Source organism: Onychomys torridus, unplaced genomic scaffold (assembly GCF_903995425.1).
Source record: "Onychomys torridus unplaced genomic scaffold, mOncTor1.1, whole genome shotgun sequence".
Lineage (NCBI taxonomy): Eukaryota > Metazoa > Chordata > Mammalia > Rodentia > Cricetidae > Onychomys > Onychomys torridus.
This window is the reverse complement of record NW_023411418.1, coordinates 248,558-260,410: the sequence shown is the minus strand read 5'-3', so window position 1 is coordinate 260,410 and position 11,853 is coordinate 248,558. Positions and strand designations below refer to the sequence as shown.

General features: G+C 38.7%; 1 pseudogene; it reads right to left on the bottom strand.

The window, feature by feature from the left end:
- The window catches only part of LOC118575139, a 96,361-nt pseudogene that overhangs the window by 62,634 nt on the left and 21,874 nt on the right, over nucleotides 1-11,853 (bottom strand).

Below are 11,853 nucleotides of genomic sequence, written 5' to 3'. Positions count from 1 at the left end.
CACCCCAAGCAGATCAAGCTTCACAAATATCTGGATTATGCAGAGGGCCTAGTCCAGTATTGTGATTGTAGCAATTTTCTACATCAGAATGTACTGTGAGATATTATGAGGAATGCCCACACCACTTCCCAGGTGTACTTAATTTGTTTCAAGTTGACAAAACTAACCCACGTAAGACTGAATACTAATAGACATTTAAAGCTAAAATACTTCATTTTTAAGAATCAGGGGGTGATAAAACACTGTCTTCTAGTTAATTTTTTGGTCCCATTCTACTGGTAGTTTTATAGTAGTGAGATTTAATTCCCATATCAGAAGTTATTATACTGCAGCATATATGGATATTTCTCAAGGAAGGATGCAGCTGAAAATGATGCAAGAATATGTTAAAGTAGGTCCGAGAGGTTGACCAGAAATGGATTATAGAGTGCCTCTCATTGTTCATAATCTCTGGTGTAGAACACAACATTAATGTAGTATCACTGAGGCTGAACAATGGTTACCTAAGTTAATGGGATGCAATTCTTCCTTGGAAGGACAGTCAACCCCAAGAAAATCTTCTAACTAAAAATAAACTGAGGAAAGGAAACACTGATTGAAACAAATCTCAGTTTCTTCAAAAGAATGCTATACCCATTTATGTTCAGGGTGTATCACAAAGTTCATTGAGTGAATGCAAGTACTGATGATTAAATGGTAGTTAAAATAAATCAGTTATGTACTAATACCTTGTGGTATTGAGATGCTATTGTTTTACTTACTGCGAGAATTTTTAGTTTTCTTATGTAATCATTACCATGAGAAGATTCTGAGGCAATTTTTGACACAATTTTTATATTCACTTATAGCAGGAATCTTTTTTATTTTAATTTCCTGAGCTGAGAACTGAACCCAGGGCCTTGTGCTTGCTAGGCAAGCACTCTACCAGTGAGCTAAATCCCCAACCCCTTAAAGATTCATTTATTTATTGTGTATATAGTGTTCTGCCTGCCAGAAGATGGCGCCAGATCTCATTACAAATGGTTGTGAGTCACCATGTGGTTGCTGGGAATTGAACTCAGGACCATCTGGAAGAAGAGCCAGTGCTTTTAACCACTGAGCCATCTCTCCAGCCCTGTAGCAGTAATCTTAAAGAGTCTTATTAATAAAAGCAAACCTAAGGCAAGTTATTGGGGTGAATGCTGAAAGATCAGAAGCAGAGTTTCTGGTCTTCATGCCTTATATACCTTTCTACTTTCTACCATTACTCCCTGGGATTAAAGGCATGAGTCACCATGCTTGGCTGTATCCTTGAACAGATGGATCTCTGCCTCTGAAATGCTAGAATCAAAGGTATGTGCTACCACTGCCTATCATCTATGTTTAATATTGTGGCTGTTCTGTCTCTGACCCCAGATAAGTTTATTAGGGTGCACAATATTTCAGGGAACACAATACCACCACATTCACTAAAATAATTTCCTCCTTGTCAGTAGCCCCATATTTCTCAGGAACATGCACACAAAAATCTGCACTTACTTGAAGGTAAGATAACAGATGAAGATTCACCTGTGGCCATATATATAATGCTGATACTGTAATATCTAATTTTGTACATAGGAGGACTCTGAAAATATCACATTGTTGGTGCTCTAATACAGTGAAAATGATATTACCTGCCAGGGGAAGAACACTATTTTTTTCTAATTTGAAATGGTTGCATTTGTACTTTCTGAAGACTCATCTCATGGAGACTGTGGGCCACAGTATATACAGCGTTGTATATATTGTAGCTGTCTTCATTCATTGACATATCAAAAATGTGTCTAGGCAGGAATTCCAAGGAAGCATTGGGTTGGCAGTTCTCTAAAAGTTGACAATCAAGCTCTGAAAATGGGAACTTGAAGAACAAAAGCTATAATTTAAGAAGGTAATTGTCTTCTGGATATTTATAAGGATGAACTGTTTGGATAAAGGTTCTTTGGTTTTGTTTTTTTTTAATTTTTTGAAAATATTTATTTATTAATTTTTTTCATACCAACCCCAGTTACCCCTCCCTCCCCTTCTCCCCCCTCCTCACCTCCCTCCTACTCTACCCCAATCCACTCCTCAGAGTGGGTAAGGCCTCCCATGGTAGTCAACAAAGTCTGGCATACCAAGTTGAAGGAGAGCCTAGCCCCTCCCCATCTCCCCATTGTATCAAGGCTGAGCAAGGTATCCCACCACAGGGAATGGGCTCCAAAAAGCCAGTTCATGCACCTGGGATAAGTCCTGGTCCTGCTGCCAGGGACCCTACAAACAGATCAAGCCACACAACTGTCACCCACATTCAGCGGGCCTAGTTTGGTCCCATATAGGTTCCCAAGCTGTCAGTCCAGAGTCAGTGAGCTCCAACTAGCACTGGTCAGCTGTCTCTGTGGGTTTCTCCATCATGATCTTGACCCCCTCTTCTTCTTCTTCTTCTTCTTCTTCTTCTTCTTCTTCTTCTTCTTCTTCTTCTTCTTCTTCTCCTTCTTCTACTTTTTGAATGCCAAATGCCATTTATTGAAGGAGGTAGGAGGTCTTAAATACAGGCTTACAGCACAATGGGGGAACCCCAGAGGGCAGAAGTTCACTTCTGATGTTTTTGTTGTTGTTGTTAATTTCGAGACAGGGTTTCTCTGTGTAGATTTTTTTGTGCCTTTTTGGAACTTGCTTTGTAGAACAGGCTGGCCTCAAACTCAGAGATCCATCTGCCTCTCAACTGCTGGGATTAAAGGCGTGCCCCACCATCACCCCGGGTGGATAAAGTTTTTAAATTCAACCATCTGCTCATGGTGGTGTGAAAAAAATGAGATTTATATGAAATGAATCTATCAAGAAATAATTGGTGATATTATTAACATCACACTGAGAGGTTATGACCCAGACTTTCCTTTTCAAAATCTATTGCCCTAGATTTCTCATTAAACCATGCAGTTAATCATTGTCACCATAAATGACAATGATATTGGCCAATAATTTCTGGACTTTTCTTAAGACTTTTCCAGTATTTGTAAGGAAATGAAGCCCAGGTGCTTAGGATCATTTCAAAATAAGCTATGCAGACTTGATTAGTCTGCATCTTTTCTCTTATATCTGACAGAAACTGAGTCTCTCTGTAGTTAGTCATCTGGAAGAAGCAGACCAAACCAGTTCCAGCCAAAATGAAGCATCAGAGAGACCACTGCAAGAGACAGAGATGTGTCTTTGGTTGCCATCTAGTGGAGACAATAAAACATGTTGGTCACTCAAGGTAGGATCAAACAGTAAGCTGAAGAGAATACAATTGGAAGCAAGAGGAACAATGGAATCAGAAACAATCTCCATTCTGGAGGAACAGATAGAAATGGTCAGCATGAGCATGGATTCATCCTGATTTTAAAGAGAATTTTTCAGAAAATTTCTGTCCCATCCTCCATTTTTATTAATGTTCCTTATCTCCTCTATCTTCCCCTTTCTTTTCCAAAAGACTGAAATAGAGGTCCATCTCCAACTGCCTGGATACTTGTTCTTGATAGTTATCTAACCCAAGTGTCCCTCTTCTTTACCTTTGCATACCCCTGAAATGTCAGCAAAGGAGACCTGGCTCTTTTTCCCATATAATTCCTCACTTGTGGAAATTTGTAGAGCTGAAGCAGTGTTCCAATATGGGCAGATCTTGCCCATGATGGTCCTGTTAGTGCAGCAGCTGACTTTCTCTCCTTTACACATTTACAATTAGAGAGAGGAATACTCAGGCCTATGAGCAAAATAAGGAGAAGTCCAAGAATGTTTTTCTCACTGTATGGGACATTATTAAAATCAAGTCCCAGAGATATGTTGGGTGAAAGATGAGGGTTCCTGTAGATCTCCACAATGGCAAGTACTAGGGCCAGAACCAATTGGTATATTTTAAAATTGTACCTGCATAAACTGAATAAAAATATACCTGAAGAAATTATAGACCACACAGAGCTTCAGATTTAGTGCAATGGTTTTCTAGTTCAAATATAAGTGTTTATATAAAACATCCAGCCGGGTGTTGGTGGTGGCCGCGGCGGCAGCACACACCTGTAATCCCAGCAACTGGGAGGCAGAGACAGGCAGATCTCTGTGAGTTCAAGGCCAGCATGGTCTACAGAGCTAGTCCAGGATAGGCTCCAAAGCTACAGGAAAACCCTGTCTCGAGAAGAAAGGGAGAAAGAAAAAAAATCCACATTTATAATTCTCCACTAAATGATGACTGGAACTCAATTGATTATATTACCTTTTTTATGGTGATATAATTTGGCATTCCCATGGCTGCTCACTTTATTTTTTTATACTTGATATACAAAAAATTTTATCCAATAATGTAAAAAAAATCTTACAAAATACCATATCTGCTGCTGCAATGTTCTTTGCTGTTTGGCCTCTACAGTTAGAAAGAAAACAAATATTCCTCCATTAAGACACTCATGTTTCCACGATAATATTATTTTTTTTTTTGGAGCTGAGGATTGAGCCCAGGGCTTTGTGCTTGCTAGGCAAGCATTCTACCACTGAGCTAAATCCCCAACTCCCCCAAGATAATATCTTAATCAAAGTATACAACTGAGTCAGTGTGACTCGTCTTTATAAACAGTTGTGATAATTTGACAATATTATCTTTGTGTATGTGTGTGTGAAAATGTTTGAATTTTATCTATTTTGTGTTCAAGACAGAGGACAACCTCAATAGGAAGTTCTGGCTTTACTTTTTCTTTTCACAGAGACTCTCTTGTTTTTAATGCATATGCCTAGATATGCCTTCTAGGGCTTCTTGAGTATAAGTCTCCTCTCCTCCACATGATCTCTACATTACAGAGATTCACTCATAACATTTCTTTGAATCTGAACTCAGGTAGTCTCATTTGTAAATGAAGCATTTTTACCATCTGATATAATCCTTATTTTATTGTCAATGTCTGAGTATTAGAAAATTAGGTCTCATTAATATACCATAAAATAATAATTAAAAAGATTTCTAGGCATTGGAAACCTGCTTTTGAATTGGTGTTTTTAGGGGTGTCCAAGAGATTTCCTCCAAAAATGGGGACTGCTGCCCATGCCATTCATGCCTTTTAGCAAAGGAAGGTAAGATGCTATTGCTGAATATATCACACACTTCAGACAGTAGGTTACATGATCAACCTGGATGTACCTGGAAGCATCCCTACAGAGGACTGACACCCAATGTTACAGAATGAGTCATACAAACTCACATTATAGAAAAGCTGCCAGTAGTACTATCTATCTGTAAGGCCAATGAGCAACAACACTAATAAGCAGAGTCAGATATTCTGATAGGTGTAATCATGACACTTATAGCCTTGGATAACTCACAGTCACCAAATTGGACTTAAGGCATGATGGGATAGGAAGGTAGCCATGTCTCTTTGTCCTTGTACATTTAGAGAACTACCTGTAGATGAAAGCATGGATTCTACAGGAGAAACTACTACTGTCAGATTTCTAAACTAGTATAATCTTTAACTATAATATCAACTTAACCTTATATCCACAGATAAGTATAGCTCTCCCACCTGTATAAAGATGCTTCTATATAGGGTAGACACAGGTCATTATAGAGTGCCATAACATGCAATAATATACTGTTTAACCACCTAAAGGGTGTCTACATCCCCCATTAATACATTTACAATGTAATGCCTGCACTTCAAAATCAGGAAACTTTGTAGAAGAGAAGTCATAAGACTGTTATGAGCCAGAGGACCAGGACAAATGTGCAAGATATTCTCTTCAAATTAAGAGAGATAACATGAAGAAGGGTTGAGAGAGTGAATTTGAAGGATTTGCTTGGAATAGTCAGGGATTAAGGTGGCTGAGAGTAATTATTTGACATTTTCCAAGGATTAATAAAGTATTTTACTTAAGTATGGTATTTGTGATCAATTGAGAGTCTGAGCACCCAGTGTAATCATAAGCCATGTAGTAACAACTTTCCATTGCCTTAAACTCATGCCCAACCAGTGTTCTATAGTAAATACCCACAATATTTACACAGCTTCCACCAAGACATCAGAGCAAGACCTTGAGACATATGGTGTCTCAAGAGCCCACCAGAGCAAGGAGGAGTGCAGTGGTCAAGGAACTCACAGGGCGGTTGCACACAGAGGTCCATGTTCCCAAGATGTCTTTTGAGCAATTTCTGCCTAAGGTATCTGAATAATCTGACAACTTCATCCCAAAGTGAAAAAAATTAGAAAGTCTTTTGGTCTGCCACCTTTGCAAGTAAGTCTGATTAAGATACCTTCCCTTTGGTCACATGGAGAGAGGTCAGAGATGGCTGCTGAGTCAGTGTCCAGGAACCATGAGACATGACACTGGTTCCCTCTGTGTTCAGGTGTATAAATGTGTGATGGCCTACCCAAGTTGTTTTTAATCATGTCTGTCTGTGTGTGTGTGTGTGTGTGTGTGTGTGTCCCTTTCTATGTTATTGTGTTAGTTTTGTTTCCTTCTGTTCACCTAAGGCTTTCTCTGGTGTGACACACTTCACCAATCTGGCTTAAGAAATGTGCTTCCTCGATCTTTTGGTGGTGGTGGTGGTGGTGGTTGTGGTGCACAACTTTAATCCCAGTACTCAGGAGGCAGAATCAGGCAGATTTCTGTGAGTTCATGGCCAGCCTTGTTTACAGAGCAAGATCTAGGACAGGCACCAAAACTACACAGAGAAACCCTTTCACGAAAAAAAAACAAAAATAAAAAATAAAAAGATTCTTGTCTTTTGGAAAAAGGAATAACCTAAGCATTCAGACTCTATCCTGCAGAAAGAGAACCTTTGGATAGACTTAATCATTCCCAGACAAAAATAAGCCAAATACCTGGCCCCCAAACTACATAGGAATATGTACTAAACAGACTGTCAGACTATTTACCTACTCACTTTCCCTTATTTTGATAACTGCTACTCAGTCTAATCAATTAATTTATATGTGTAAAAGCAATTTTACCAGTCTCTTGAGATCACTTGATGGACATGTACTAATACTTTGACTAAATGGCTCTTCTAATGCTTTCCAAACTAAGTGTAGAGCTGGATCAGGACTTAGAGGCATTAAAACCTCTGTTTCTGAATTAAAAACCATTGGATTCCTTTGCAGAAAGGGTCCTACAAAATTAGAGAGGCTTAGAGTTTTCATGAAATAAAGGAAATAATGTATGGATTTGGGAAAAACCCAAACTCTCTTTGCTAATTAATCATGTGTGATTAGAGAAAATCTTGACATGGTTGGGAAAATGATTGATCCCCCTGGATAACTACTCTGCTATCAGAACTGGCTGGGCATCTTACTCTCATTATTATTAGATTAAGAGTGGAGCCTGCATCATAAAATAAAATGAAAATTCATGATTTGGCTCAATCACTAAGCCCAAAGGTGAATGTGGCAGTGCCTCAGAACTTAGTAAGCCTCCAGACCTTAGCACCACTGACTGCATGGTGGGAGTGGCATCCAGCTTGTAAAGTACAGCAAATAGATAACACCATGGGACAAAAATGAAAACAAAGACATAATCCATCAATGTACAGAGTTCTCAGAAAGAATAAATGTATTAGATTCATTTTTGGCTTCTCTAGTTCCAGTTGCAGCTAACTGTTTTGTTAACTGATGTGTGTTAACACAGAACATTTTTTTTTTTGGATTTGAAAGCTCATCCTGAGAAAGTCTCCATGCTATGCTAGGATCCTGATTATCCAGTATACATGGAGGCTGGCTAAGAAAGGCTTTCTATTGGCTTAAACCATGTTCTTGCATTCTACTCGGGTGAATACCCTACAATACTAAGTATTATGCATGAAAGCATGTAGTTCGAATTTTCCTGACTGGCCCACAGTCAGGACAAATCTCTCTCACCCACCAGGCCCATAGATGCTCAGAACCAACCAAGTAAACACACAGAAACTTACATTGTTTACGAACTGTATGGCCGTGGCAGGCTTCTTGTTATCTGCGTCTTCTATCTTAAATTAACTCATTTCTGTTAGTCTATACTTTGCCACGTGGCTTGTGGCTTACCGGTGTCTGTACATGTTGCTTCTCATGGCAGCGGCTTGCAGTGTCTCCTTCAGCCTTCCACCTCCCAGAATTCTCTTCTCCCTTGTCCCGCCTATACTTCCTGCCTGGCCACTGGCCAATCAGAATTTTATTTATACAGAGCAATATCCACAGCACTTCCCCTTTTCTTTCTTTTTTTTTAATAGGAAGGTTTTAACTTTTACATAATAAAATTACATATAACAAAACAATTATCAAGCAAGAATTACAGTTACAATATTAAAGAAGATATCCTATCTATTTTATATTTGTGAGTCTAAGGTTTTATATCTAATTTATCTTTTACCATAACTGAGAAAATTATAACTATCTAGTCTTCAACCACATCAAAGACCTCAGAAGGATATAATATTATCTGAGAACCAGGAGAAGGATGCAAGCAACTTTTGGGAGTCTTGCAGGGTAGACAGAGACAGCTGGCAGCCTGGACAGTCACCTAATGTTCCTTTGTAAAGTTTGGGCATTTATCTTCAGCCCATAGGTCTAGAGTCTCTCGGTCACTTCTCTCAGTGTCCTGTAGAATTTCTGGCAGTTTCCTCTGCGAAGCAGGTACCCGAAGGACCATTTTTTCAAACAAAGTTTAGTGGCACCTTTCTATGGGTCCTGCATGTCCAGTCAATCAAGCAGTCCAGACAAGAACAGTTTCTTGCCCAAATGGCTATTTTTGCCAAGGTGAAGATAAACTCCATATGAAGTATCTTCAGTGCCCATCCTCCTCTCTGAAGTAAATAGGTGTTGTCAGGAGTAGACATGTCTCATTGTCCAGAAAGTCTAAATTTTAAAAATATTTTAAATGCCATATTCAGTAGGTTTTTGAAGTATTTGAAGATTACCTATCTATCTGAAATATCTCTGTGTATACCTAGAAGACTTAACTAACATGGCTACGAGTATGATTATCATAGATGACTAATTATTAATCTATTTTAATTATCCATTACAATTTTAAATGAGCTGTACAAACATAATACCTTAAACAAGAGTAGAAATATACACACAGTATAACAAAATTAACTTTAAGTTTGTATCAATAGACTAAAATCTATACCAATGTAAAACATTTTAAATGAGTTGTTACTTTTTAGAAGTAAGTTCATTAATCTACCCTTGCATCCTATCATATCTATATCATATCCCCTTTTTATCTTTAGAAAGAGATTGCATTTATAATCAACCTGTTTTAAATAAAATATTGGTTTTCCTCTGTCCCACACCAGAGGGCTCTTCTGATTTGGGACACAAGAATCTCTTAATCTTTTCTTTTAATAATGTGCTTGGGTTTAGAGAAGGAGTGAGCCAATTCCATCTCCAAGGCCAGCTGGGAATTTGGGCATAGTTTTTCTTACTAATTCCTGCTGGAGGGGAGTGCTGTATCTTATGCGGACATGAAGAAAATTTTAGGATTATGGAGTAGTCCATGAGGGTAAACCTCTGAGCCAGTTGCCTTGAAACCATTCTGGATGTTGGATCATCTGGGCCATTGTGTCATCGGAGACCTTTCAGGTGGTCTTGGCTGATCAAACCTGATGCATCTTAATCTGGAACAAATCCACAGCCTCTGGCTTTCTGTGGAAACAAAAGCAGAGACTCTTTTCCAAAGTGAGTGACCTTTGCAATCTGTAAAAGGTACCGTGCCCTTTTCTCCAAAGGCAGCTGAACAGGGAGTGGGCCAATGGCTTCTAATGTGCAATGGAACAGCAGATGAAACAGTTATTCTTGAAGAATAACTAAGCTCACCCCTCTCAATAGTAGACTGGCGTTTAATAGAGGCATGTGGAGAAGAACAGGATGCCAAGATGAAGCCACATATACACAGCCAAGAAAAATGGACAGCTGAATTGAAAAGACATCAATAATTTCCAGAATTTAAAATCCTGAATCATGACATGACACTAATGGAATTCAGGTGTTTTTGGTACATGTACTGCTCTCACCAAATGTGAGGTCAAACTGTTGACTTTGTATACATCCTAGTTCACAAAAGAGTATGCTAAGCCTATAGGCTGAAGATGATGCCCCAACACTGTGGAGATACCTCAGGTGACTGTCCAGGCAGCTGGCTGTTTCTGTCAACTCACATTTTTTTTGGAAGCTGCTTGCATGCACTTCCTGTTTTTATTTTTTATTAGGTAGTATTATTTCCTTCTTGGGTCTCTAAGGGAGTTGAAGATCAGTTAGTTATAGTTATAGTTTTTCTTGTTAGGAATTTCAAAAAAGAAACTCACTAAGAGGTGTAAGTGTATAAATTTGAAAGACATTATAAGATAGTTCTGTTAGCAATATAAGTTAGGATAGAAAGTGATTCAGGCACATTTTGGACTTTCCAAAAAAGGATAGATAATGGAATTATTTTCTCTGAATTTGTCAAATGCAAATGGACTAGACATTGTTTAGGTATTTATTGTTTGTATATATGGTATATATAGTTATTGTACTTTTGTATATAGTTTTTCTTATATTAGTTATAACTTTTTCCTTCTTTTTATTAAAATAGAAAAAGGGAAATATAGTGATATTTTATTTGTATTGAAATGTGATTTTATTTGTATGTTGCTATCAGAGGCCGTTGGCCTTAGAGCCTGCATGTCTTACCCTAATGCTATGCTCTTAGCACAATCTTCCTTTATTAATATTACCCAGGATGGTAATTCTTTTCAGATAATATGTAATTCTTGTAAATTGACTAATTGTATCACTTCCGCGGAGCCAAAAGATCTAGGGACGGTTCTCATAGTCCGGCGACCTCCATTTGTCATGTTGCCTGTAGAGTTGGGCCCTGAACCTTGGTATGACAATTCGGCCTTGCAAGTTTTAAATACTTTAAAAGATTTAATTCGTCCAAAACGGTTTGTTGCTGCTTTGATTCTAGGTATTACTGCTCTAATTTCAATTATTACTACCTTTGCTGTTGCAACAACCACATTAGTTCAGGAAATTCATACAGCTCATTATGTCAATACTCTTAATAAGAATATTACTATGGCTTTACTTGAGCAAGAAGCTATAGATAAAAAATTAGAGTCTAAGATCAATGTTTTGGAAGAAGTGGTTTTGGCCCTAGGACAGGACATTTCCAACCTCAAAACCACGATGTCTGCTCGCTGCCATGGTAACTTCAAATCCATCTGTGTTACCCCATTGCCTTATAATGCTTCCCAGCCTTGGGAGAAGGTTAAGGCTCATTTACAGGGAATCTGGCATGATACAGATATTACCCATGATCTGGCCTCTTTACAGAAAGATATTTCGGCTATGAGTCAGGCTCATTTGCAAATAGGCGGACTACAAGATCTAGCTACAGAAATAAAAAGAGGAATTAAGGATATGAACCCCATAGATTGGCTACAATATTTCATTTTTATTGGAGTGCTCATTTTACTAGTAGTGCTTGTTGTTTTTCTTTTTCCTTGTCTTATTAAATGTCTCTATACTTCTGTGAAGACAGTGCAGCAGGACGTGTTTGAGCTTCATTTTAAAAACAGAAAAGGAGGAACTGCTACGCCCACAGCTGTGACACCTGTGTAGCTGTAGCAAGTATGCCGCTGCGCTGGGGCCCAGCAGCTGAAGGGTTGAGGTTGGAGCTTCCCGTGGCCTCAGGCGGTTCCCCCACAATCAGCAATCGTCATGCAGCCTGAGGATCCCAGGAAGCCCTGGAGAACGAAATGGCCTTGACGACAGTCCTTGTTGGCACTAATCACGATCTTTCTCTGTATGTCTTATCTGTGTCTTCTCCAGTTAACAGCACGACCAGTACAGGTCGGCACCAACATGACTGACC